Here is a 26,944-nt window from a genome sequence, read left to right as displayed (position 1 = left end):
CCCTATCTCCTGACTTTCTGGGGTTGGGTTCTGGGTGATAAATCCCCAAGATGGATTTAGGAGTGTTGAGACCAGAGAGAACTTGTGCCTCGCTCTCTGGGAGATGCCTGGAATTAGAGAGGACCTCAAAGATACATATCAAGGTCATCAAACTACTGCCAAGAACCAAATTCATATGTCACCTGTTTTGTAGAAAAAGTTGTGAAGGAACAGAGCCACGCCCATTGATCTACCTACATCTCTGGTAGTTTTTGTGCCACAGTGGCAGAGTTGGATACCTGCCTAAAATACTGACTATCTGGCCTTTTCCAGGATACAGTTTTCCAACCGCTATGCCAGATGCTGGCCACAGAGGAGAAGTAGGGTGACAGAGCAAAGCCAGCTAAGGCTCTGAGTCTGGCCTCTGGTCTGGCCACACCAAAACTCCCAGGAGGGCAACTAACCATTTCCTTTGTTCTTTTCCCCAAAATGGCACCACACAGTCAAGAGGGCCAGCAGCCCTGAGCAGAGCTTGAAGCTTGAAAAATGATGCATTTGAGATGGAGGGCTCTCGAGCAACTCAGAGGTCAGGAGGATATCAATTATGGCCATTGGGTCCAGTATGAACAGATGCCAGTGGTCAAAGAACAAGTCCACTCCAGGCTAAGGAGGCCTGTGGACCAAAACACAGGTCTCTCTCTCTCTCTCTCTCTCTCTCTCTCCCCCCCAGTCCCCAAGCACTTCATTTCTTATACCTAAACAATTGTGGACTTCAAGAATATTAGCTGTAGCTCCAGGAAGAAAGGAAGGGAATAAAATTTCAAAAGGAGTGATGAAGCCTGAAATAACTGCATACACATCAAAGTGAGTGACTTTTACCCGGAAGTCACTTTATATCAAGTTTTCTGTCACCAGCAGAATGTAGGTTTAAGTTAGAAATTAGGTTATAGAAAAATGAAAAGTTACATTCTGTGTGCTGGACAGGAAGAACAGGAAACTGACTTAGCCACTGCAGGAAATTGGAACTTCATTCACAGCAATTCTGGAGACCTCAGCAGTTTAAGTCCCAATGGTTTATGACTCAAGGACCCGTACTACTTATTTTTTACCATCTTCTTCTTAGAATGATACAATTCAAACCAGTTCAGATCTCCCAGTGATTTTTCCTACTCTACCTTCAACTCTGTGGAGTAATTCTATGCAGTCTATGTTTTCACCAGTAGGTGGTGCTAACGTGGACCGTGCTGGTGCTCATTTCTGATGATGAATTAGCTAGACACTAATTAAAGCTCTCCTCATTGTCTCTTTCCTCTGGTCTAATTGAACTTTGTTATTAAGTAGGCCCTGAGTGGTTTCACCTCCAGGTTAACTCTCCCTCCCTAGAGTGGAATCATGGAAAGAATTCCAGAGTTAAGAAACCTGGGACACAGATTTTGGCTGTCCTACTAATTAGATGCATTGGCCAAGTCACTTAATCTCTCTGAGTCTCGGGAATCTTTGTTTTAAAAATAAATGAGTTGGACTTGTCACAACCTTGTTTTCTAGGTTTGAAAAACAATTCTCCAACCATATAATGAGACAATGGTTCTCACCAAGTAGATTGATACGTTTTAAGAAATTTTTAAGATTCCAAGAAGGAGGCTCTTTGACACAATGCTGGGGAATATCAACTGGCACAGACTTTCCGTAACACCATTTGGAAATGTGCAGGAACGGTCCTAAAAAATGCATTTACTCCCTAACCCTCCATGCCACATCTGGAAATTAATCTCAAAGAATAATTACAGACGTGCAAATAGATAGCTCAAAAGACATTCAATAAAGCAGAGTATTTTAGCTCTTTGCTAGGCTCAGTGTATCTTTGTTAACAATTTCTGAATCTTCATGTGATTTTTAGTACTACATCCTAATTCTTGAATGAGACAACAAAGAAACCATTGCTTACTCATCTAATTAGGGGAAGAAACAGAGGCATGTTTTATTCAGCATTTGTTGTTGGCTGGACACCATATTGGACTCTTACGTATTTGTACAATAGCCCTATACGAAGCTCTTACTATTTCTATTTTACACTTAGGCAGTCCAAGGCTCAGACAAGTTAACACTCTTTCCCAAGTCACCCGATGTTGACTAATCGAAGAAGAAATATGTTTTCTGCTTTACAAAGGTCAAGTTCCCCACAGCCCAGGGAAACTCTCCTGTAATGGAGGTAAGGGGAAGGAAAATCCCTTGCACTTTGATTCTGCCTGAGAATTGGATCCAGGCCCTTCAGAGCCTTTGAGGAATAATTGTCATTTCAAAGCTTCTGCCAATTCTTTGTACTGCTAAAAATGGAAAACCAAATTGGTCTATGGGGGCCAAGTCTTATAGTAAGAAAAAGCATTTAATTGGTTTTTATCTGTGCAAAAAGGCAGTTCCATGCTGGAAGGAGAAGGCCTAGACAGGAAACCTGGGAGCTCCTGTGTACTGCTAGAGTAAATGGATAGTATCACTCCAGCATTAATGGTCTTGGGGCTTCCTCTGGTGGAAGGAGGGAGGAAGCCCTTAGGGCCCAGCTTTCAGGGAGGAAAACCCAATATGGAAGTGAGGAGGAAGCAGGGAGCACTCCTGGCAATATGTTAGGAAGCTAGGTCAAGGAAGACCTGGAGGGATGGGTGGGATGAATTATGGCCAAAGACTGGGCTGTCATGGCTGACCCTGGGCTTCCTTCAAGCTTTTGCTAGAAAGTCTCACTAGCATTGTCTTAGGGTGACAGGAGGCAGTGTGTCCATTATGAAGGCCAAGGAAACATTTAGGTGGAGAAGTGATAAGTGAATGCCAAAGCTATGTCTACACTCTTGGAAGAGTCCTGGGCTTCCTGAAGTCTTACAATTTGGAAGCTGGAGTTACTTGATTTTCATAGACTAAGAAAAAACAACTCAGGGACCCACGAGTTCTGTGTGGTGATATTATGGTTCAGGAACGGAGACGTAAGCTGGTCTTCAGGACAGCTGAAACCACAGAGGGGATGCTTCTCAACAGGGCTCACCTGTTCTGGGGACTCTCCGACCGCAAGCACTTGGCTGCTGTCAGCCACTAGGTGATTACAACATGAGATCATCCTTATAATGGGAAAAGGCTTCTCCTCCCAGGCAGGCTAACCAGCTTGTCGTTTTTATTGCATGATCAGTATCAAGAGAAAGTGATTCGGAACTGTGACAGCTCCCTGGGTGTGCACTAGCGGGACTGAACAAACAGCTATCTTAGCAAGCAGAACAGGTGGATGGTTAGCCAACTTGCTTACAAGGTCAAGCAAGACAGCAGTGTCCCCGGAGGCACAGCCATCGGCAGGGGGACGGGGCTCTCAAAAGGCTGCCAGCCCTTTCTCTTTCGGAATAAGCACGACTGCTATTATGGAGCTCCCGTACAGTGATCTCTTTCTGGTCAAAAGTTGTTCATGCTCATTATCAATCCGTAGTAGTTCCTAGAGCTGCTGTGACAAACTGGCACTAACTTGGGGGCTTACAACCAGAGAAAATATTCTCTCACAGTTCCAGAAGCCAGAAGTCTGGAGTCCAGGTGTCGGCTGCGCTCCCACTGGAGACTCTGGAGAGGATCCTTCCTTACCTCTCCCAGCCTCCGGTGACTCCAGGGACTCAGCATTCCCTGGCTGTGGCTATATCACTCCAGTCTCTGCCGCCTTTGTCTCCCTATGTGGTTCTCCCTCCTCTGTGTGTGTCTTATAAGGAAACTTGTTGTGGGATTTAGGGGCCCCCAGGATAAGCCACAATGATCTCATCTTGGGATCCTTCACATAACGGTATCTGCAGAGACTCTTCCAAATAGTCATGTTTACAGGTTCCAGGTAGACATGAATTCTGAGGGGCACTAACTCTTTTGAGTTGAAATGCTTGAACAGTTCTTCAAAATGTGTTCAGAGTCTCTGCCAAGGGCAGACAGCTCACCTGTGAGGAGCAGGGCCGATGGACCTACTGCCATCTGAATGTGGACAGCACAGTGCGAAAGAACGGGAGATGTTTCACAGTGGATTCCCACATCTCGCTCTGCGGTTCTGTGACAACACACCTGGCCTTTCCTGCGTTGCATCCACGACCTGAAGTGGCAGCAGATGCCAGTCTTGCCGTGGTATTATTCACCCTTGCTCTAAGAAAACTTCCACTCACCACTGCGTGTCTGGGGTGGAGAATGCGGGGTAGAGATGGTGTGGTTTTGGCTGCCGCCAGTAACCCTTGGATGCAGAAAGAGAAAGGTGACTTCACCGTGTGGCAGTGGTTGGCGAGGTTCTTGAGTGTTCTTCAAGACTCTGCTCCTGGACTGTCACTCCAGGCCACCTTCCCTGTCCCCAGACTGATTAGGACACTTCATCTACTACCATAATGATATTTATCTGGTTGAAGGACAATCATCGGTTCACATTTCTGTCCCCTCCTCTATATCTTAGAAGCAGGGCTGTTTTCACTCTTCTCTTTGCCCAATGTCTGGCACATAATAAGTGCTCAAAGGAGACTTAGTGAAAAGATGAGCAGCATCAAACAATGGGACTTCCATGAGCTGGAGAGGCGGGAGGTTCAGCGGGAAGGTGAGAGCAGGGGCCTGCTATCGCTGCTCAAAGGGCGCCAGCGAAGGCAGTTACATGCTTGTCACAATTATGCCTAATCTAGCCATCAAACAGACCCCAAAGTGACTTAAACAAAGAGCATCACCAGGACATTAACATTTTACAGATGCCCTATCTGATCTCCTGTCTTTATCTCTCCCCTAATTGAAGCATCAGTGCCTAAGGATGTTTCCACTTGGGCCAAGCATATGCTCCACGCATCCAATGGGATGCAATGCACTGCATTCCACACAGACATACATATGAGCTCATGCAAGTCCCAGGGTGCTCATCTGGTCCAGATTGGAGGGAAACTATTTAGCTGGATGGAGAACACATCGTGTGTCAACTTAATACCAAACAGATTTTGTGACATACTGAAACTGCTTTTGATAATCTGCTAATATATGAGGAGGGCTAATGAACTAAAAATAAATAAATAAATAAATAAATAAAAGAAACAACTAATTGCTGCATCTTTGAGGTCTGGACATTGTTTTTGTGGGCTTCAGGGAGGACAGAAATGCAAAGATGTGGGGAACTTAGGGAAGGCTGTCCCCAGAAGGCCTGCTGTACTCCTAGAAGCTCTCCTATCTATTTTAGTCAGGGGTATTTTCTGCCAATTTATTAACATAAGCACTTTTTTCTGGCTAAAAGTCAGGATGGACTTTTCCAGAGACAAAGAAGGGCCATTCCCTGACTACTCCCATCCCTAATAGGCATGGGCAGCCACAGACACTACTATAAGAGCCAAAGTGTGGCCATCTCCCATGGGACTGTTGCAACCTCTTGGTGGTTTCCTCATCAGTCTGAGTAGCCCCATCAACTGTCACTAGACCACAACAACATTCCTAAGTGATGCCTAAGGCTTTACAAAGTCTCTTGATAGATGTTTTGAATCAAAATCCACATTTGTGCTTATCCTGGCACCATGTGGGGTTATAAGCAGCAGTGTGGCATGTCGGGATAAGAATGACTTCAAATTCCAGCTCAACCCCTTGATGATGTGAACTTTGACAAAGCTGTTTTAATTATTCTGGCCTCAGTTTCCTCATTTGAACCTGGTGATTAAAATGACAAATGAGCTAAAAGTGGGTGTTACACACAATTCCAGTAGGGATGAGAGAAAACATGATTCTGGAAAAGGATACTGGAGAAATTAACTCAGTAAGGTGAAGAGCTAATGCAACAGTCCTTGGGAAAGGGACAAAGTTCCTGGGACAAAGTTTCATTCTTAGCAGTCAATTGAAGGAGGACCGAAACCGACTGACCCAGCTTGGGGCAAATGTACCCTTGGCTTACTCAGCTGAGATCAGGGACAGGTGTTCCTCAGGGATAGTGATTGCTGGGTCTGCAAGCACTAGAATTGATGCCTACCTTAAATGCCTTAGCTAGAGAATATGGTGGAAGCCTTCAGGGCACTTAGGAGTTTAATATAAAGTTTTGCTTACTTTTTAAAGATGTTCAACTAGGTAGGAGGAGATTGCCATACTGTTTCCTGGGCAGAGAGATGGGTTGTGTGTAGCATCTAGAAATGTATGGGATTGTATTGGGCTATCTCAGTGCCTGAGAAGAGGAGGAGAGCACTCTGGCCCTTCGAGGGCAGATTCCAGACACGTTCAATTCCTTACCATGTGTTGCCTGAGAAACCCTGCACTAAAGTAGACCTGGGCTGCCCCGGGCTACATCTGTGTGTCCAGGAGAAGGTGCATACTGAGTTTGCTTCTGTTTTAATACAGGCTGTTGTTGTTTGAGGGTTTTATTTTATCTTATTGCGGTTTTTTTTGTTAAACATATCCAAATCACTTTGTTGGCATTGTAAAGACATATTTCCTCAAGTACCAAGAAAGGAGTGCAGGGTATTTTTAGTCTGAAGCCATCCTCTCTTCCACCTGAGGCTCAGATGCCCTCCTATGTGGTCTTCTCCAGGAGGGGGTCATAGGAGGTCCTCAGCACAGGGCTGGAGGAAAATGCCCCTGACAACCGAGGAGACCCATCGGTGGGGACTGAGGTGCGAACATGGTTAACCTCATTTTGTTTTCATACAGGAAGCCAGAGGCACAGCTAAGAAACAAATTCACTACTTCTGGTCCTTGCTGGCAGGGGACACGCCTTTCCTTCGTGGAAGGGCCGTTTCCATGGTGAGGGACTCACATGCTTTTTCACGGCTACGTTTTCTTTGAATCATGGTAGGCAATTAGGCATTCAAATGTGACTCTTTACCTTTGGGACTCCTGTGGGTATGTGAAGAATTCCCCCATCTGTTTTGCTCAGGATGTGGGTAGATGAGGAAGTAGCAGCAACGAATAGATATTATGTCTCTATTTGGCTGGTGCTGGAAAGAACCTTTTCCGCAGGCCAAGGAGACATTCCCCAGTGCAGAGGTGGAGGCTAGAAGTGTATTTTCAGAGCTTATCTGCTTCCCTACATGTCGCCAGGTCAGAGGGGACAGAGCGGGGTCAGGGAAATCCCCACCTTTCAAAGGTTAAGACAGCCTTTGACTTAAAGAGAAAATTTTGGAGATCTGAAATAATGGAAGATTGTATCATAAAAGAACAAAACTTTCAAGTCTACTGATATTTATTAAGTACTATGTACTATGCTGGGTGAATCATTATCAAAATGAACAATAATAAGAATAGCTCATGTTTGCTATCCTCCTTCCAGGCACCAAGCACTGTTTCAAATATATTACATGTATTAATGCATTAATTCTTCCTAACAAAATTTAACCTGTTACTATGCCTAGGTTAAGATGCAGAAAAAAGTACCAAAGAGCTAAATAAACCTGGTGTTATCCAGGTAGTAAGTGGTAGAGAAAGGAAATAAATTCAGACACCAATTCTCCAGAGGATGGCTTTTATAACACTGTTTTACAGTATCTCTTAAGACATGATTTCTTTTCCCAAGAAGGTTCTAGGGAGATGGACACATACACAGATAAAGCCAATGGTATATGGAAGAAGATGACGGCTATGTACAGGATGTTTGGGAAGCATTTAGTTCAGGGGACCACTAAATACACATGGATAGAGATGATGTGTATTTTTTTAGTCTAAGATGGGGGCAGGCTTATCTGTTTTCTCAGAAGCATTTTATAGGGAGGCCTGACATCAGAAGCTGAGGCAAAGGATTTGTCCTGAAATGATAACTTTCTTCTTATTACAATTCAGCTTACTAATCTGAACATAAATTATAGCACTTACTGTTTTTCCATCTACAAATTAAAACATGACATCGTCAGCTAAGGAATTTTAATACAAGCCTAATTAGGTTTCTTTTCTTCCTTCTTTTATTTTTCATCATCTCTTTTCCTTGGTTCATGCCTTCCTCCTCTTCCTCCTCTTTCTTCTTGCCATATTTATTTCATTAAGTGGCTGAATGGGCCCCAAGTCACATCTCAGCTTCACCCTAAGTTGAACTGGAGTCATGAAGTCCCTGTAGGAGGCTGCTCCAAGATCCAGGTGCGAGAGAACATGATGAGGGTCTGAGCTGAGCAATATTGGCCTCTTCATCCCTTCAGGCTGCGATAACAGAATGTCACAGACTGGGCAGCCTATAAAGAACAGAAAGCTATTCCTCACAGTTCTGGACATGGCTAGACCAAGACCAAGGCACCAGCACCCTCCGCGTCTGGTGAGGACCAGCTTCTGGTACATAAACAGTCATCTTTTTGCTGTGTCCTCACGTGGCAGGAGAGGTGAAGGTCTCTCTCTAGCCTCTTTTGTAAGGACACTGCCCTGTTTGCCAGAGTTCTGCCCTCATAACCCCTCACCTCTCCAAGGTCCACCTCCTAGTGCCCTCACCTTGGCTGTTAGACTTCCAACGTGTGGATCTGGGGTCACAAAACCCCTGAGTCTATAGCAACAGGAATGGAGAAACGGAGACACACTGGAAAACTAACGAAGAGTTAAAATCGGTCAGACCCGGGCACAGGAGCAGGGCCACAGATGGGAGGAATCGGCATGGATTCCAGGCCTTGACCCAGATGTTTCCATTTACTGAAATGCAGAACAGAGGAGGAGAACCAGGTCTAGGAAGGAACGTGGAGAGTTCACTTAGGGCGTGCTGGCCTCGAGTGCATAGGGAAGCGTCCAAAGGAAGGAGGGTGCAGGAGTCTGAAACCCAGGGAGTGCTAACAGAACTGGAAACATAAATGTGATTCCTGTGGGGTAGAGGATGTGACAGCTAGTTTCAACAATGACCACCATCAGTATCTTTCTTCACTGAATGCATATGCCACTCCCCTATCCAGGGGTGGATTAATTTCCTCTTCTCTTATTTTAGTCAGTTTTTTCACTGCTCTGACTAAAGGACCTGACCAGAAAACTGTAGAGGAGGAAACATTTATTTGAGGGCTCACAGTTTCAGAGGTCGAAGTTCATAGACAGCTGGCTGCATTCCTTGGGGCTCCAGGTGAGGCAGAACATCATGGTGGAAGAGTGTGGCAGAGGGAAGCAGCTCACATGGTGATAAGAAAGCAGAGAGAGAGACTCCACTTGCCAGATACAAATATATACCCAAAGACATGCCCCAATTCCCACCTCCTCCAACCACACCCTACCACTTCAATTACCACTCAGTTAATCCCTATCAATTCACTGATTGGGTTTAGACTTTCACAACCCAGTCATTTCTTCTCTGAACCTTCTTTCATTGTCTCAGATGTGAGCTTCTGGGGATATCTCACATCCAAACCATATTTGTAGATGTTTTGACCAATAGAATGCTGTGGAAGAAACACTCTGGAACTTCTGAGCTCAAGCCCTAAGAGAAAAGGTCATTTTTCCTGACTTCCTCTTAAAGTGGAGCATGGGAATGCAGCTGCCATGCTTTGGGGAAGCCCAAGTTCTCACTCCACAGAATCTTGATAATGCATATGGCTGTTGTTTGAGCCATTAATTTTAAATGGTTGCTGCATAGCAATAGAAGTGAAAATGGTTTCTACTACCATTCCAGTGCAGGGCAAAAAATTCCAGGGGCCGAATTTTTAGGGGGCTATTGGGATTGAACTCAGGAGCACTTGACCACTGAGCCACATCCCCAGCCCTATTTTGTATTTTATTTAGAGTCAGGGTCTCACTGAGTTGCTTAGCAACTCACTATTGCTGAGGCTGACTTTGAACTTGCAGTCCTCCTGCCTCAGCCTCCCAAGCCTCTGGGAATATAGGCATGTGCCATCACATCCAGCAAACCTCTCACCTAACCCCGAATTTTGATGCTAAAGTTTAGTCACCAATGTGATTATTTTAAGAGGTGGGACTTACAGGAGGTAATAAAGTCAATGAGAGCTGAGCTCTAATGAACAGGATTAGCAACTTTATAAAAGACTGGAGCCGGCCTGGGGTTGTGGCTCAGTGATAGAGTGCTCACCTAGCATGCCTGAGGCCCTGGGTTCCATCCTTAGCACCACATAAAAGTGACATTAAGGTATTGTGTCCCTCTACAACTAAAAATATATTTTAAAAAAAAGCTGGAGGGAACTAGCCAGTTCATTTGGTTCTTCTGCTCTTGTGCCCCATGAAGATACAGCATTCACGTCACTTTGTGAGGATGCAGAGACAACATGCCATCTTAGAGCAGAGCACAGCCCTCGCCAGACACTGAGGCTGCAGGCGCCCTCATCCCAGACTTCTAACTCCACACAACTGTGAGAAATGCATTTCTGTTTCGGATTTTTTTTTATATATAGCAACAGGAATGGGTTAAGGCAGTATCTGAGATTGGAATGCTTCCAAAACAAAAACTTAACATACATGACATTGGTTAGAATTTGGTAGCAGACAGAAGCTGAGAGGGCTTGAAGGAGACATAAAAAGGCTGAAATAACAGTGAAGAAATTGCTGATGGTGATTACAGGATAAGGGATGTGAAAAGAAAAACATCAGACAAGTTAAATTTAGCATTCATGAGCCAGGCAGCACTGAAAACCCAGAGAGGTTCTGAGGCCCCTTCCCAGCAACATGAGCAGACAGCACAGAATCCCGCAGTCCTCACCAGGGATGGTCCCAGGTTCCAGGACCCTAGCAGGCACCAAGACCCATGATGCTCCCTTAAATAAAATGGCAGAGCCTTTGCATATAACCTATGCACATTCTCCTCTATACTTTAAATCTCCTCTAGATTATTTACAATACCTAATACAATGTAAATGTTATGCTAATGTTTGTCATACTGTGTTAAGGAGTACTGATAGGAAAATATATTCTGTACACGTTTAGTACAGATGTAACCATTATAGGTCCAACTCCATAGTCTGTGATCTGAGGTTGGTTGAATCTGTGAATGCAGAACCCATATATGAGGAAGGCCAATTATTTACAGACAAAAAAAGAAATTGATATGCAGAAATAGCTGGGTCAGTGAGAGTATGGTTTTTGCTTTTGGTTTCTGCTGTATTTGGGGATGATGTGATGAAGCATTTGCCTTATATGGACTTGGTCTAATCTGATTGACTGAGACTGGGTCATGTTGCAGTTCACCATGTAGCAATTCAAAGTACAGAGGTAGCTTTAGACTAAATATAAGTTAACAGGGGTGTAAGTTATTTATTAGTAAAATAATTGGTCAAATAGTAACATGAAAGCTTGAAAAAAAAATAAATGTGGGCGTCTGGCTAAGGTTGCCAAGCAAAATGGCAGAAGCCAATGATAAAATACAGGAGGAGTGAGATGAGGTTGAGAAGGAACCATTCATTTCTCAAGGGAGGAAATATTTTCAATTCAAGACTTGATTGATAGGATATTTTTAAATGATTTCATATTGTCAGATTCTCTGGCAAACAAAAGATTCTCAAAGTAAAAAATACCACGGGTAAAAAGTCAAATCCAAAGCCACCAGGAAAACACAGCTTCCAGGTACAGAAGAGATCAAGGGTATGGCTGGAAGATCCTTTGTTGAAGCCCCAGAAAGAGTTAAGGTAATTTCTCATAGACCTCACAGGCCTCTAGATTAGACCAAAAAAAAAAAAAAATTCCTAATCAGGAAGCTTCTAGAGCCTCCCAGGTGGACAACAGAATTTTAAGGGATTTTCCACATCACATCCTGACTTTGAGGGTCTATCTCATTTAGATCTGTGGATACTCCTTTTGTCTTTGGCACAAATTATAATTCAAAATTCAGAGGCTCAAAATATTTTTACAGGAATTAAATCAGTTTAAACTCAAAGGGACAGATAGTGGAAAATGAAAAGAGATCCTGGACCCCAAACTTCCTAGGAACAGGAAGCAGGCTAAGAGAGCTCCTCAAACACAGGGCATTTCTTATAAGAAAAAAAGGACGACTCAGAAGGTGAAGCCAAGATTCCACAGGGAAGAGCCAAGAGCCATGGAAAACTACTCACGGGGAGCAGAAATGAGCTCCTAATCCAAGAACATTCTCTGCCCCAAGAGTCAGAGAAAATGGCCACATGAGCTGAGCCTGATTTCAGAATTGCTGGAACAAGTGGCCTCCTGTGCTCTCCCAGGGTGAGCAGAAGCATTTATTGCTTTATTCTGTCTCTTTTGCACAATTGTACATTTGCTTGTAATACCACTTGATTTTTTGATTCACAGATTTTTGCACCCAACAAAATGCAGCTGAAAAGCTTTATTCAAGGTGTGGACCAGAGCCTCCACCTTCTCCTTTGTTCCTAACTGAAATGATGGTACTCTAGACCTTGAGCTGATTCCATAATGGGATGAGAATTTTAAGGAAGGGGTAAGTGCATTTTGCTCATGGACCTGTTATCAATTATTGTGGCCAGAGGATTAACCATGATATATATATCCAAATAGGTCCACCGCCAATTCCTCCCCTCTTTGCACACCACCATCCCATCAAGAGACATTTATTTTAGCTGGGTGACTATGTGATTGCTTTGACCAATATGCTACACCAGAAGTAGCATCTAGGAAGTTGAATTTCCCTCTTCTAAGAACTGGCAGCTTCCACCTTCTTACTTTTTGAACATGGCTACCATCTTAAGCAAACTGGAACAGCCATGAGAAGAGGACTATACAGAAGGAGACTAAGACCTCCACAGTCAGCCCTAGTTGAGCTTCCAGCCAACGGCCAGCACCAGGACCCAGGGAGGCCATGTTGGAGCAGTCATCCCTGTCTGTCCACTAGCCAATACTGCAAAGAGAGGAGCACCCAGTTAACCCACAGAACTGTGGAGATAACAATTTGTTGCAGTTTTAAACCACTAAGTTTCAGGTGGTTTGTTGTAGCAACATGTAATCAAAACAGATAAAGATTTAAATGTGGAGACTGGCCAAGATGTCACCAAGAAAGCATATAAGTAATAAAGAAGGAGTAACAAGAATTTTACTGGCGAGAACAAGAATTTTAGGTGACTAGAAGACAGCTCCAAAAGGAGATGGCAGGAATGATGAAAGAGAGGCAGAGAGCAAGGAGAAGCCCAAAGCAACTTCAACAGTCTCAAAGGCAGCACAGTTCCAGAAAGATAAGGAAAGCATGGAAATCTGCCATCATCTTTGACAAAGTAAAATCATTGGTGACCTTTGCCAAAACAGCTTTAGCAAAGTGGTGGAAATAGCAGTCAATACAGGTGTCAAAGAGGCTTCTCACCAGGAAATTCTACCCAGCCAGAGATAGTAACAAGAGGAAACAACAGGCACAGACACCTCTTGAAACCAAGGGTCTCAAAAGGAAATAAGAGTAATAGAACCTTTAGCACATGGGGCCACGGGGTCAAGAGAAGTGACATGACCCCTTCCAGGCTCTCCAGTCAAACTCCAGAGCTCAGCTTTCTACAAATGGCCATCTTCAGAGTGATACGTGGCCTTAGTGGTTATGTTAGTCCATGTGGTTCTGATGGAAGGTGGGTGAAGGCAGCCTCTGTGACGGGTGGCACCCCATGGAGTGAGGAGCACCTTACCAGATGCTCTGGTGCTTTGGCCACTACCCAGCTGCAAGGCAGTTCCTGCAGACCTGCTTCCCCTCCATTTGGGAAGGGGATTGCCTTGGAACACTTGACGGGCCTTCCAGAGTTAACATTCTCTAAAAGCAACTTTGACCTCAGAAACCTCTTCATGTGATTATCATACTTTGTTCTGATTCTTTTTCCTGGAAACCCAGTGTGTGAACATGGGCCATCACCCAGTGTAGTGAACAAGACCCTGGCTGCTCCATGCCTTCAGGCATAGTGCACACAGTGCTACCAATTCTAACCCAGATCCTCTGAGTGTCCCATCCCTCCTGAGACCCTCAGGGGCCAGGATCACCCAGTGCAGGTCATGCTAGGCCCCAAGGTGGCTGAGCAAAGTTCTTTGCCTTGGTCACATCCAGAGCAGGTGGGCATGCCAACAATAAGTCAAGCCACTAAGCAGAGAGGGAAGAGTTGGGGGTGAGGTCACTAAGTACAGTTACCTCCTAAAAGAAGAGTGCTCCTTGATTTACATGCACCGGGAGAGAGATGTCTGTCACTTCAGGTTCTGCATAGTGGAGAAGCATACCCAGATACCGTCAATATCCCTCCTTCCCTAAGCATCATGTCCAAGCATGGTTTTCCATATTTATTGTGTGTTGAAGGATGCTATCTCTGCATCTTCTACTGTCTTTTCTAATTTATACTTGCATCCTTATTTATGGGATGCTTTTGTTCCCAAGTACAATTAAGGACCAAGCCTGAGAGTAAACAATTTCCCCACCATCAGGGAATGTACTTAATTAATATTACCATTCATTTTTTGGGGGGTGGTACTGGAGATTGAACTCAGAAGCACTCCACCACTGAGCCACATCCCCAGCCCTGTTTTGTATTTTATTTAGAGACAGGGTCTCACTGAGTTGCTCAGAGCCTCAGCTTTGCTGAGGCTGGCTTTGAACTCCTGAGCCACCGTGCCCAGCTCATACATTTTTTTTTTTTGAAGAGGAATTTGAACTACAAAGATGAATCTTTTTATATCCCTCACACCTCCCAACCCCAATCCTAACACATTAATATCAGTGTTATTAGTGAAATGGAAGAAAATATAAACTTGTGACAGCAGAAATAGCTCCTCATTCCCTGCTGGTTCTCCAGCAGACTGGCATGGTGTCCAAATTAGGAGACGCCTTTGGTGCCCGTTAGCACGGGGTCTCTTTGGGGAGATGGTGGGACTGCAGCTGCTGACAGGGAAGGACTCGCAGGCAGAGCTGAGTGATTAACAGGGGCTCGCATTGTTGTGCCTTGTGCCTTGGGGCAGAACACTCCCCACCACGTGACCCCAATGCCTCCACCAGCCTTTCCCAAAGTGTGTGACTAAGAACACAGATTCTCAACTCAGGTCATTTCTTGGTGATTTAATCTAACACATTCACGCTTAATAGCACCTCTGTCATAAAGTTCTTGTGAGAATTAAATGTGTTAGTACATGTAAAGGGCTTTTATAGGCTGGCACACATTCAGCTCTTTGTTACTGCTTACTCCTACTTTGTGATATTGAAGTTTTTAGTGCAGGGAGGATGTAACAAAGAGACAAAAACCATTTTGTAGGGAAAAAAGATGAGGACGAAGTCTGTTTCCAGATGCCCATCATAATTGAGGTCTTTGTGCTAGTTTATTCATATTTCAGACTCCCTCTTCACGTGCGTCCAGGACACTTGGCCTCTGCTGCATTACTGTCGCGTGGACATCCTTTCAGTCATTTGTTCATTCAACAGAGTTTCCTGAGGGCTTCTGACTTTCTACATCATTCTTCTAGGTTCTGGAAAATAATACAGCCAAGATCCCTATGTCTATATTCTCAAAGGACAGACGGCCTATCACCATGACAACACAATAAACAAGCTCATTTCCAATACTAACACCTGCTGTGATTGCCATTAGACAGGATAGTTGGGTCAAAAGTGACTTGGGGAGAGTCACCCCTTCAGACAGGGTGGTCAGCTAGGCCTCTCTGAGGACATGGTGTTGGAGCTGAGAAGTCACAGGGCAAGAGAGATGGCCACATGGGGCAGTTGGGTGGCATGTTCCCGGTAAGGAAGAAAAAAGTCCAAGGACGCCAAAAAGAACAGCAGGCTGGTATTGAAGAAAAGCCAGGGACTGCAGACCAGCGAGGGAGCAAGAGGGAAGATACAAGGTCCAGAGATGGAGGAGGGACCGCATTCACTGCTCGCCAGGTTACCCTCTTTTCCTTTTAAAAAAGGATTTATTTGTTTTGTTTTATCTTATTTTTAATTGATGTAATAATTATCACACAAATGTATGGGGTACATTTTGGTATGTGTTGTTTAGTGATCAAATCAGGGTAATGGCCTACCTACCACTTCAGACACTTACCATTCATTTCTGTGATGACATGTTTAAAACCCTCTTTTCCAGCTCTCTTGAATCGTACCGCACACTGCTCCCAACTGTGGCCCCCAGTGTGACTGACTCCTTCAATCTAACTGTGACATGGTTCCGTTGACCGACCTCTCCTTATCAGGCTTCTAATATGTGACTCTGCCCTGGTGCGCCCTCTTTCTTATTTACTAGACTCCAGCAGTCAGGGGGCATATTTCTAGGTGTAGAAGCACTTGGTAAAACACAAGCAATTTTTCTAATAGGAAAATTCTGGTTTGTAAGTTTTGTGTTATTTCTGGTGAACTTTACAGGGAAACACTCTCTCCCAAGCCTGAGCCAGGCACTAAGTGTGGGGAGGAGACACCATTGAGGAGGCTGGACAAGAGAAGTGACCATCTTCCCGCCAGCCCCGGAGAAGACCATCCCTGCTCACACCCTCGGGATGCCACAATCGGCCTGAAGAGTCTTCCTGGGGAATAAAGAAATAAAATCAGCTGTTGGGACAGGCTGCACTTTCCTGCTGCTCCATGGGAGGTACCAAATAGAACCTGATTCTTACTTGGGAATGCCATGTGTTAACAAGTATAAAACTCAAAGCAGAGGTCCTTCAACTCTAGGAGGACACTTTAAAACCAACATAAGGAGGACCTGTAAGACAACCTCTTCTCAAAATAGAAAAAAAAAAATGTAATATTGCAAATCCTCCAAGATAATTTTTATATGATTAGATAAAGTCTAAGCAACCCAGGAAACATTCATGTCTTGTCTGAAAATACAATAATTAGGTGTTTAATAAAAAGAAATGACCTGCAATTCCCATTTCTTCTCTTACATCCTTTATAAGATCAATAATAAGATGTAAATTTTTACAATTCATTATAGTGTAATTGCATTTCCTCAATGCAATTAACAATGCCCTCTTTCTTCATTACAATAATATTTCAATCTGAATGAATTACTGCAAACTTCTCAATTTCCACATTGCTAAATGCTCACCACAAAGGACTCAACTATCACGTCTGTAACCTCAATAGCACCTTCCTACTGAACGACAGGGGGAGAATACTCTTTCTCGTACCCTTGGATTCATTTCTCAGGAAGGAAGGAATTAATTGTCATCCTATGACATCCTTCCACCTAGGGCATTAGTTTCAAGGTATTTTAAAAACAAATATTAATTCCATTAACCAGGGACTCAGGGTATGGTAGTCAGGCCCTGGAATTCTTCTGGACTGAGTATAACTGATGACTTTAGGAACTGCTCCAGGAAGAAAACTCACATTTATAAAACACCTACTCTGTATGAAGCATCTACACGTGCTGTCTTGTTTAATCTAATGCCAAAAACATCTAACAAGCACGTGTTATGTACTATATGGGTATGCACTGCTCCCGGGGGATTTGATCATATGGAAAAGTGAGGACCCGCACTCGAAGGCATGTATTTAAATCCCGTTAGAACTCTGGCATGAGTAAATACTGTTCCCATTTTATATACAATGTAGTTTCCAGCCTGGACCTGAGCTCTGTCCATCTTGCTATGTCTTGGAGGGTAAGCCCATCAGACGTCTATTAGTGTGAAGACCCTTAAGGGAGAGAGCTCACACTGAGTGAGGGAAGAGAGAGTTGAAGACCACGGCCTTGACCTAGTTGCAAATACCCAATTGCAGGAGTCAGTTAAATGTGATGTTCGCCATTGAACCCACTCATAAGGATTCATATCTGGGTCCAAAGAAGATAAGGGAGTGTAACAAGAAGAGCAAAACAAACAAACCATAAAGAATCATTTCCCTCAAATTGCGTGTGCCCAAGGGTCACAAGCAGCAGATGTTAGTGCTGCTCCCAGTGGGAGGGTCCCCTGCCCAGCATCTATCCTATCCCTTCTTTCCTAACAGACTCCCAACTTCTTCAACTATCCACTCTTCCTGACTGGCAGGAACCTGGCTCTGGGGATCCATCCCACTCTTAAGGCAGACCTGGATGACCTAGAATAATCCCTTTCCCCGTTCCATTGATGAGATCAAAAGTGAGTGACTCATCCAAATTTTTCCAGGTCTTGAGAGAAAATTTCTCTAGCATGTCTTTAGGAGAATAACCAGAAGTAACCTTTTCTGTCTGGATATTTTCATGGTGGGGATGTTCTGAATCTGCTTAAGTTGCTTTGTTACTGAATTAAAATGAGATATTGAGTAGACAAAGCATAGAAAATTACAGGAAGTCAGAGCTGAAGTCCCTGGAACTCATCAACCTGAAAGTTGCTTTGGCAAAAATTATCCTTCCCAAAGCTGTTCTCTCCATCTTCCATTGGTGTCCCTCTTATAGCTGGGCACCTGGCCATCAGAATGAAGACATCTTCCCTTTGAAGTTTGGTGTGTCCATATGACTAAGCTCTGGATAATGGAATATAAGCAGAAATATCACGTGGCCACTCCAAGGAACTTTTCTTACAGGACGGTTGGTTCATAGACAGCTTTGTCCTGTCTTCATACTATGCTGGGAGATTAAATGCAATGGCTGGAGCTTTAGCCACTCTCGTAGCCGATGATAACAAATCTGCACTATAGCTTTGACTCATAAGAGCATGTTGTGTATTGATGACTTTCCAAGATAAATATGGCATTGGAGAGATGATATCCATCAGAAAACAGCACAGCCCAATGGTAACCAGCAGGTCAGAAGTTAAATAGAAAAGTAAACTCCACCTGGTAGTCAACATGATAACTAAGTGGAATTAATGCTATATACACCCAGAAATATTTGAGGAATATATTCCACTGACTAGATAGGATAAGAATTGATGGAATATGCATAGCAGCCCTTAAACAGTTGTTTTCAAGCAACACATTCATAAGAATACAGTCGAATTGCTATAGATGAAGAAATAGTCTCAGAAAAGATACCTAACTTGCACAAATTCATGTAGATAGACTTACAATTTGTATCAGCACCAAATCCTGATTAAAAGAATATTTTAAGGTCATGTTTTTTTTTTCCTAATAAATGTTATTGCCGTCTTCTAAACAAATGCATTCTTGTTTTTTGCCAAGAATCTTTCTAACATTGGATGAGAAACTGAACCATATTTCCAGTAATACCCCTTTACCCAAGATAACTGAGGATAACCTATCAGGAAAGTTGGCATCGGGAAGTTCCTTTCTAAATATAAATTTTTTTACTCTATGATCCAATCCCTGATGTTCTTTATAAATTCTAAAATATATTTTTGAATCTCAATCCCTATAATTTTAAATAAACCACATTTTTCCCTTAAGCATAAGTAAGGATAAATAAGATTTAATTTGATTTAGTACTGGAGTGATCCGAATAATTTTTACTACTGGACTGTTCAGTTGTTAAAAATCATCTTTCCAGTTTTAACCAGCTGGCCTCAGCTTTGGAACACATGTAAATTAGTAAACCTGGCAGAGAAAAGGCATGCATTTTTCCAAGGATGGGTCAGAAAATGTGTAATTTTTTTCCCCCTGCAGCTATTGGCTCACCAATTGCAAGGAGTAAACCCCAGGAGATTCAGAAGCTCAATCTGCATAAACAACCCAAACTTTGGATGCTTATCAAAACTCTGGCAAAACTGGGCCAGAAATGGACTCTATTTTCTAGCACAGTTTCGAGTATTTCCTGTTTCCAGTAGGACTGGACTATCTTGGGAAGAGTCTACTAATGACTGGAACCAGCTGGAAGAAACTGGAGAACACTCAAAATATTGTTAAAAAAAAAAAAGGCACAAATAAACAAGAGAAAAGATAGTGAGTGCTGTTTCAAGTTGCACGAGAGATGATCATTATAGCATAGTGCTGAAAAATAAGTTGATTTGTTACTTCTTTTATTTTCCTGGTAAAACAAATCTGAAGGATTTATCCTTTCTACTTTTGGTACTGCCCTCAGAAAGCAGATCTACAAAGTGGACCTCTTGCCATCTATAGTGTGGGCTGGAGGAGACTTATGCAATGACTTAGTGCCATGGTGTGGTTTGTGTCTGCCCTTAGCCATTAATCAATTACCGTGCATCAACAACTTGGAAGAGGCTATAATACAACCTGCGCTAAATAACAATCTGCAATAATCTGATTATGAGTCATTCTTTTCTGAGCCAAATAGGACTATCCTCAGTCATTCCAAAGCACTAAGTGGGCAATAAATCTGTTTAGAGAAAGGAATTCTGAAGAAGCAAGGAAGAGCAAGGTTAACCCTCTATGGCAAACACCATTGGTCAAAGCAAAACATCTCTATCAGCCTCCTTCTTGTGTGTGTGCTGTGCCCCAGAGGTCAGAAAGCTCAGCAGTAGTTCCCAGGCTCCCTTGCAGCTAGAGTTCTGTATATCATTTGGATCCCACTAATTGAAATCACCAGCAGAAGACCTAATGGTGGATAATGAGATGAATGCCATACTTCTGATTTTGGCCCTCCTGGAGGCAAATACATGGACCCAGCATCCAGTCACTGGGTGGCTGGTGGCAGGGTTCAAACCATTCATATGGACTGTGGCAGGCATGACAAGGTTCCAGAGCTGGGGGGTGCAGGGTCTTCATGATGCAACATATTCCAGATCATGGGGGCATCTTGTGTCCTATTTGTTCTGCCTTCTTGACTATGGCATTGGTGTGATGTTTCTAGAGACAGCAGCTACTATGAGTATGAAAATTTGGTGAATAGCTTCACAATTATGGAAGATTTAGTAGCCACTTTGTAGTTTCAAGAGTTACTGTGAACCTGACCTTCCCAATCATTCCATAAGCCACACATGTTCTCTAATAATTCTATTTCTACCTTAAACTGGCTAGCATACATCCTGCCTTCTGCACATGAACCCTGATCCACGCACCTCTCCCTGACATCTATGGAAACGCCAACTTCTTCCAAGTTTTTGCAGATGGATTTGAAGGAGACTGAACGAGGAGTGAGGGTGGAGTAGGAAACATGAGTAGTGTTTCCAGGAGCCAATGGACCCAGGGGAAAGTTTTACCCTAGAGCCTATTTCTGAACTGATGAATTGTGAAGGAGAGAACATCAGAAGCCAGGAAATGGAGCCGAGGTCAGAGCAGAGAAGAAGCTAAATTCTATGTTAAATGGGAGAAGCTTGGATGAAAGCAGAGGCTGAGGTCGGTAGTAATGAAATTTGGTTGAAAGGCGGCAATTCAGAGCATGGAGAAAGAGGGAAGGTTCAATTCTGGGCAACCCCAAGTTCTTCAGGTTGCTATGGTCAACTGGTTGTTAAGAATTAGGAAAAATGGATCCAAAAGCCACACCACATGCTCTAATAAATCCAGCGTTCCTCCCAATGCGACAAATTGCATTGGAAAGAACAGGTGACTCATGTTTCCACTAACTCTCTTGGGCCCCTGTGTCCACTGCAGTCCCATCTCGGCTTCATGTTCCATTCTCCCCAAGAGCTGTACCAATGTCCATGGAATGAGCCTCAGGACCCACCGTCAACCTTCACGCCCAGAAGTTCCACCAACTCAAGTCGCTCCACGGCAGACTTCACGCAAAGGTTGAGAAATGAAATGATAATTATATAACAGCTTATTACACAAAGTCACAAAGTTGAATGTGAGTCCCTTTCTTAAAAGTTCCTTGGCCAACATGGTTCTCAATTCTCATTATTTCTTTCTTCCACCTGGGCTCCCCCTGAACCTGCCATGCAGTCAAGACCCTCCTCATCTCCCCACCCCAGTCAGCTGACATCAGCAAATTCTTATTTATCTCTTTCACAGGCCAGTTTATACTTTTGTCCAGCACAGCCTACCCAGATGGCTCTTTCTCCAGGCAAAACGGCATCAAGACAGTTGGTCTCTTAAGATTCTCTACCATGAACTCTTAAATCAGGGTAAAAATAAAATGGGTTTAGAGATAGAGAGGGACTGGGATTGTATCTTAGTTTGCCTAGCATGCACGAGGTCCCAGAATCACAAATTTAGAAAAAAAGGAAAAAAGACAAAGTGGAAAGAATTTATATAGAGCAAAATCCCCAAAGAGGGATGAGGGATACCATCCAAACATCAGATGGAAGAATGATTGTATTAGTCAACTTTCCATCACTGTGACAAAATACCTTAGATAACCAAATTATAAGATATTTATTTTGGCTTTTTAATTTTTTTTACTTCCAAGGTCTCTGTCCCTGGTTGCTTGACCCCTCACTTTGGGCTTGTGACAATGCTAAACGTCATCATGGAGAGTGCATGGTAGAGCAAAGCTGCTGGCCTCATGGCAGCGAGAAACCGAGAGAGAGAAGAAGGGGTCTGTCCCAACATCCCCTTGGAGGGAACGCCCTGGATGACCTGGCTTCCTTCTACTAGCCCCCATCTCCTAAAAGTTCCATCACCTCCCAATAGCACCACAGGCTGGTGACCATGCCTTCGACTCATGGTCTTTGGGGGCAATTGAAGATCCAAACCACAACAGCGATCCTCTTGACCCCCTCCCAGTGAGGCTATTGGAGAGGGGCGCGTGAAGGCATCAGGAGAAGGGGTGGAGGAGGAGGACCGTTCTTGCTTCGGTCCTGGCAGCCCGGGTATGCGCGGCAGGCCCTCTTCCTTTCCCCTCAGCCTCAGTTGTTGCACCAGAGCTGAGTCCTAGCTGGAGCCAGGCTGCCTGCATGAGACTCCTCACCCCACCACTCATCCCTGCAGGGTTTGCAGGCAAGTGTGCCTGACTCTCCACATTTATAAAATGAAAATGACAATATTGCCTGTGTTACAGGGTTGATGAGAGTATCCCGTGACAAAATGGTGAAGGACACAGAGCAGTGACCAAAGGATCTTAAGTGTTCAGTAAAAGTCAGCTGTGACTATGGTGACAGATGTGCCCTCTTCAAGGAACCAGACTGGGAAGGCACATCCTCTAAGACTCAGCACAGACCAGTCACACAGCAGAGCCAGATGAGGGGATTGGGTCTTTCTTTGGTGATTTGCAAGCTGGGTGACCCTGCACACGCCATACCCCTTCCAGAAAGGGGCAGAGATTATACCTACCCAGTGGGGCTCTCCTGAGGCTAAAAGGTGGTAGCATTCATAAGGAGAATAGCACAGTGACACTGTTAAGTCCCTTGCTAGCCAGGCCGGGTTGATCTCTCTTACCTCACCTTTGGGAATTACAGGCACCTGCGGCAATAAGCCACCTCTCTCTCCTGCCTTCCTCTGCCTTTTCCCTTTTCCTCTCAACTGATTTTATGAACAAAATAAACTTGAAAAAAATTAGTCAAATCAACAATAAATATACCTTCATAATAATAATGTTTATAACCAACTGATTGAATAAACAAGACTTGCTCAGGGGCAGAATAAAAGAATCCTTTCATTCATTCTCCCAGTGCCCGTTCAATGTGCTCTTTGACCCTCTTGTTTCCCACTTGGGGACAAATTCTCAGGCAAGGTCTCATACCTTTCCCCATCATATTTAGAAAACAAAAAAATCTCAGGCCATGCCCAAACATTAAAGGGATCTATCCAATGTAATAATCAAATCATCAAAACTGCAAGCTCACACCTGATTAAAACTTTGCCAGTCCCTCACCCAGGCCTGCGGTGGGCAAAGGGGCATGGCCAATTTTCCTATCCTCTTACTCCATGTCCTGCCCCAGTGACTAGTTGTCGATTAAGGAACTTGCAAGTTCAGCACCAGGGAGGAGGTGGGGTGGGGGTGGTGGAAGAAAAGACTCACTTGAGGGGCGTAGTTGTCAAGTGCACTGGTGTCCTGGCATGATGGACGTACAAAACTGACACTTGTTCTCCTGGATGCAGTTGCCGGCTCTCTGGAAAACCTCCTGCTGAGCACTCCCCGTTCAGATCTTTTGACTTAGACAATGCCTGTCGTCCAGCTGGTTGAATAACTTTTTCCTGAGGTCTGACTTCCAGCTGCCAGAACCCTCCCTTCCGCCAGGGTGAGTGGACAGCTGTCATTCGCACACCCGCTCACATTTTTGCAGTTTCCTACAGTATGAAGCCAGCTTCCCAAAGAAGAACCCACAATGCCACATTGTCAGGTCCCCTCATGCTACAGCATGGGAGTGTGGGATCCTGGTTTTCCCGGTGCTGATGTGGGTGACTGCAGGTGCGACTTGGTCCGAAGAGTCAGCGGAAGGCCAGCATCGGTTCCCTTCTCTGACCAGTCCCTCTGGGGAGACTCTGAGACTTGTTCATTCCTGGGAGTTGGAACAGAAGTTTGTTCCAAAAATTTCATAAGTCACTAAAGCCCTTTAATACATCCCTTCCTATGTGGACTGACAGGTGGGCGTTCTGTCACTGGTAACTAAGGACTCTCACCAGGATAAGACCCCTCTCACTGGAAGGTTGCTGGTACAGCTCTCTTGGAAGATAACCTCAGGCCAGCTTCCTTCCAGGGACCACATCCAAGATCCAGTGGTCTCACTCTTCCCAACAGTAGAGCTTGCTGGATGCCACCATTTGTCTTCACTCAACTGTCAGAGAGACAGTAACTGACCCAGCTCCAAGCCTTTGGACTGTTCTTGTGAGGGTCACATGCCAGCCCTGCACCCCAAGCTCTAGAAGACTTCTACCCATCCCTGCAAGAAGCCCTCCAAAAGTCCTCCTCACTTGGCCTCAGGGGGAGGGGTACACTTCTTTCCTCTTCCCATGGAGTGGGTGCAGAAGTGCCCAGCACCTCCACGATGCACCCCAAGGAATTCTCATCCTCCCCTGTACTCCCCCTTCTGTCTCCTCTCCTGTAGCCCAGGTGTGACTAATGGACTGAAGTTAGCAGAACAAAGCTCTGTGATTTCATAGCATGTTTTGCACAGCTGGTCTTGCCCATTGCTTCAGATAACGCTATGTAAGATGTACATCATACTGTTCTCAGTTTCAGGGGATTCTGGAAAAACAATGCTCCAAGATGGGAGAGTCTCTTTTTAACATTCAGTCTAAAACTGCCAAGCATCGTGATTGAATTTGTCCAAAAAAAACCCATACCAAAATTAGCATTTCATTCAAGATTCCAAATTTTCATCAAATTCTCATTCAATTAATCAATCCAAGATTTCCCATATGTGCTATCAGCTCTAAAAAGACACATCCACTCACAGTGACAGACTCTACACGACAGACTCATGCAGAGGCACCAATAGGCTACATGGAGGGGAAGGTGATCAAACCTATGAATGGGCAGGGATGATGTCAGAAGCTCTTTCTATTGCTGCTGCCTGTCACTTGTCCTCACCTGGAGTGCCAAGTATGCTATGGAATAAAAGCACACCTTACCTAATCTTATTCTGTCAGTAGATCAAGTCTCTCAGGGAGCCCAGCAAGAGCAGGGCAGGTCCACACATTATTTCTATTTTTTTTTTCCAGCCTGGGCTATTGCAGGACCTCAGCCTTCCCCACCTTCGATGCCTCCCACCCCCAGCCGTTTCTGGGAGGACTCAAGGTGTGTCACATGACTCTTCTTTCAGCTACTTTGGGTGAGCCATTCTTTTCCTTTTATAGCCATGGAGTCCTAGAAAAAATTGTGGTAGCTAATTTTTGCACCCTGAAGGTATGCCAGGAAGGGTAGACCACACAGAGTTCCATAAAGCCCCAGGATGGTCAACTCTTGCCATTGTGGATGGCACTGCCTCCTGGGCGTGGTTGGTGCCATCCATAGCACAGCTACTCAGGCTGTCCTAACCAGCCCAAAGTGGTACCCACGCCACCCCACCTTCTCCACCACTAGGGAGAATCCCCATACTGATGTGAGTGACTTGGGCCCTGGGTCTCAAGTAGATTCTGGACAAACAGCTTCTTTAAGAGTCACCAGTGTGCCCAGAGCTGAGCCAGAGAGAAATGAGAGAAAGGCCTGTGGACTTTGCCCCTGAGACACCTGCTGTGCCCCATCTGTGGGGCCTGGATTCTCTTCTCTGAGGGTGAGTTCTACCCCAGGAGAATGTTCCACAAAGGTTTATGTGCATAAGCCCAGGCCAACGTAACCCTACAGAGAAAACAATTCCATTGTGACAGAGAATACTGACTTTCCAAAGATTGAATTTGAAACACCCACTGAAGGTCAAGTGAGGCAGGTGAGTTGATTTCTTTACAAAGACTGTTCACATTGTTCTTCAGAACATGGTGGTTTTCCAAAAAGGAGAGACCTATCAAGGACACTGTCATCAGCACCCCTGCCCCATGAAGCTGCTTCCCCCATGCCCATGGAAATATCTTCCCCAAAATGGGGTACACAGATTCCTGTGGACCAGCCATCCACCCTGAACTTTCTAACTCCAGATAATTCACTTTACTTCCTATATTCCAAATTCTAACATTCTTCCCCCATTTTATCAGAACTATACTATACCTAAAAAGAACAGGCCTGACCATAGTACATAGTATGTAATATATAACGGGACATATTCCAGCCAGTGTTGGTCAAGCTGAGAAAAAGACAATTGAACATTGTCCACTTGTACTGACCACCTACTAGGCAACATGCATTAGCATAGCAAGATGAATCAGACAAACTTCATGGAGTTTACCATCCATTCCAAAGGGCAGTGTGTCCTAAAGCTTAAGAGTACAGACAGGTGAAAAGCTGGGTTCCACCACTTACTTAACTTTGCCACCCTTGGACAGATGAACTAACTTTACTTACGTGTTTATTCTTGCTTGAAATGGGCTTAAGAAGACTTAGTATTGCTGTGAAGAAGTTATAAGTCAAAACACATAAGACATTCAGAAAAGTGCCTAACATACTTAGTATTTATAATAATTATCGTTGGAGACATAACTGCATCTGACATGATAAGATAAACTATTTAGAAGCACAGTTAAAGTACAAAAAAACTTTATACAAATATATATTCTTGTTTGAGCTGGAGCTGTGTCCACTGCTAAGATTCAAATATACCTTCATTCGTGTGTGTTTGCAGATTGCTATAATGCATCAGACACTGTGCTGGGTCTAGAAGGCAGGGTGATAAGAAGGACTCATAAAGACAGCGCTCTCCTTGAAACGTTGACAATTTACTCAATGGTTGTCAAGAGAATCAGGTCTACTGGATGTGGAGAAATAAGAACTCTCTTTGGGGAAAGGTCATTGCTCAGTTTTGTCATCCTCCACCAGGTGGGGCGTGGGTTACTGGTCAATACGTG

This window comes from Sciurus carolinensis, chromosome 10 (assembly GCF_902686445.1).
Source record: "Sciurus carolinensis chromosome 10, mSciCar1.2, whole genome shotgun sequence".
Classification (NCBI taxonomy): Eukaryota; Metazoa; Chordata; class Mammalia; order Rodentia; family Sciuridae; genus Sciurus; species Sciurus carolinensis.
The sequence above is the reverse complement of the archived record's forward strand: the minus strand, read 5'-3'. Positions refer to the sequence as shown.